Consider the following 2,773-nt stretch of genomic DNA (forward strand, 5'->3'; position numbering starts at 1 on the left):
TTAAAAAGTCTCGTTTTATTGCTTGTTTTTGCGGTAATTTCGCCAACATACCGACAGACCGACCAAAGTGATCTGAACTTCGTTTAGTATTCACGATCAGAGTTTCCTAACACTGAAGAGTCCGGAATCCGTGGCAAAATTGTCAGGTTATCGTCGATCCACTGTATTCTTTAAAACCACGAATCCGCTCAATATATCACAAATAATCTGCAATCTGGGTTCTTTCTAAGGAAAAATCCGTCAATCCGCGCACCGATTGACCCCCCCCAACCCCCCCCCCCCCCATATGAGGTATATTTTGAAAAATATGCATTATGCAGAAAGTGCAGAGTTTTAATTAAACGCTCCCTTCACAGCATAAAGAAAACAATTAATTCACGCAAGAAAACAACTTTCCTCAAGGAAAACACTGACTGTAAATGTTCTATTAACGTGCCACTCCGAAGGTTTTAGTTATCATGTAAGTTTATTCCACGTAAAAATTACAGGGTCGTTTTGTCATAGAGGCATTTTGAATGGCTACCAATTAAATAGAAATCAATGGTGCATCGGGTTTGGGTTGGGTTTATGAAGGCGAAGGAACAATTCACAAGGTTTTAAAACCAATTTAATTGATTTAAAAAATATAAACAAACAAATAAATAACTAAATAAGTTTTTGAAGTAATTTTTATGTAGCTATGGCTGTAATAATGTATAGCATATCAGACCTATCAAACAGTAAAAATGAGCGGAATCCCTATTTCTTGAATGATTAAATTCTTGAGCCTTCTTATAACTCAAACTAAAAGTTACAAGCTGCAATTTAAAGTGTTAAAGGACCCTAGTCACCCATGCCTTAAAATCCGCCATTTTCGAAGAAAATCTTTATATCGCCACAAGTTGTTATTGGTAATGGAAGTCTGTTTAAATAAACTCAAGCAGTTTAACGGTGATCTTTTTCATTTAGACACGCTCTGCGTGAAATATTATATCAACAACCCAGTGTTCAATAAAAACAGAGGTGTGGCTGACTAGGATCCTTTAAAGTGCAACTGCTATAAATGTGCTTCATTTGTCTGAATTCTGGATTAATGGAATGACTTTTCGGCATAGGTTGTTGATGTCGGAAACCTCTAAAAGTGCAGAAAAGCTCTTAAATTGTTTCTTGGCATTTTAATGATATTTTGTAACAGATTGTATACAAACATTTTTTCATTCGGTTTATTTCTTTTTTTTTTCATTGTGGGAGATTTTTATCTAGGGTCTACTCATCTGTCCAGGCATTAGAAAAGCGATTTTTTAAAGATTTGTGTCTTGCCGTGCGCGGTTAGCCGTTATTTGGGTCGTCACGGAACGCTTCTCCTCCCCTTGAATAGGGTGTCGTTTTTCGGTTTTGGGCCTTAAAAAGGGTATCAATTTTCGCTTTCTTTATCCTTAAATAGGGTCAGGGTTTAAGAACCTTGGCGGCACACCCCTTTCCGAAATTTATGGGAGTATCCCCCCAGGGGGGTTAAAGCACTCTATAATTATTGCTTTCTTAGCCGCCATATTTCACAATCAGTACTTAATTATCGAAGGCCCTACGTTTGCAGATTTTCTATTTTTCATTTTCATGAAATAAGAACGGTATTACATACCATAGATATATTATGTCAAGACTGGCTTCCTTCGACAATTTTCCTTTCCGTTCCTAACTTTTTCGGTAGGGTTACAAGGTTGCTTTCAACCTGCTCGAGAAACGTGTTGTCGGAGAGCTCGGTTTCCAGTTTTGCTTTTTCTTGATGATTCTGTTCTCATCTGCTTGGGAAACTTTTTTTGCCATCTCGCGCGCGACGAGTTCACGCGAAATGATTTCCCGCCCAGAGAGTCTTTCTTTATTTCATGATTTGGTTTGGTAATGGCCAGTAAGCGACCGGATTGCCACGAAATTTGGCCCAACGTTCTCTAACACAAACCGTGTGAGGGATTTCCTACTACGGGTTTTTCCTGCCATAGGCGAGGTTATTTTATTCGCGCGCGCATGAACATTTTTTCACGTACGTTCTGCTGATACTGGAAAATTTGACTCGTACTGTTAACAGTCATATTGTGATTTTTTTTTTTACTTAATTTGATAAATAACAACTTTTTTATGAGAAATGTTCCCACGAGAATATCATTTATTCGGGGTCTTATTCTTTAACTTCTTTTCTTTCCCTTTTTACAGTTTACAGTTTTTATAGTTTTTCAAACTTATGTTTTCATAAAAAAAGATAAGTCTTTGGATTTCAGGTGCCAACGAAAAATAGCTTTACTTATGCTAAGTTTTCATTTAAAAATATTAGTCTTTGGATTTTATAAAAAAAAAAGACTGTATTCCCCACAAGTTTACACCCTCAGAGAAAAAATGGCGAAACTAGCTTCATTTATGCATGCCTCCGCATTCTTATTGCAGTGAGAGACAATTCGAGACAATCACGGAGAGATAAAGAAGGGAATCGAATACACGTTTACGGGTACAAATTAACGCTAATGTCCGGGAAATGAAAATATTCGCTCGGTGAAGTGTATCTGAAATAACACTTTGCCTGTTATGTAAATAAGTAGAATCGAATCATGCGCCAATGTGTGCATTTTGCAATAACGTGTTATTATGCTTTGCTGCACGTGAAAAATTTTCACATTTAATTGTAATTATTATTCATCCATGCGCACCTCAGCACACTTGCGATTTCAAATTTTGCAACCGACTTTTAGTTTGCTTCAACTGAAACCTTTGGACGATGTTAGATCTACTTCGCGTTACGTTTACC

General features: G+C 37.1%; 1 long non-coding RNA gene across 1 annotated transcript in view; it reads left to right on the forward strand.

Moving 5' to 3' along the window:
* LOC144654002 (uncharacterized) overlaps positions 1–2,773 on the forward strand; it is a 74,064-nt gene that overhangs the window by 24,609 nt on the left and 46,682 nt on the right. The gene's annotated exons all lie outside the window — the stretch shown is intronic.

The sequence above is a fragment of the Oculina patagonica genome, chromosome 5 (assembly GCF_052425735.1).
Source record: "Oculina patagonica isolate OP01 chromosome 5, crgOcupat, whole genome shotgun sequence".
Classification (NCBI taxonomy): Eukaryota; Metazoa; Cnidaria; class Anthozoa; order Scleractinia; family Oculinidae; genus Oculina; species Oculina patagonica.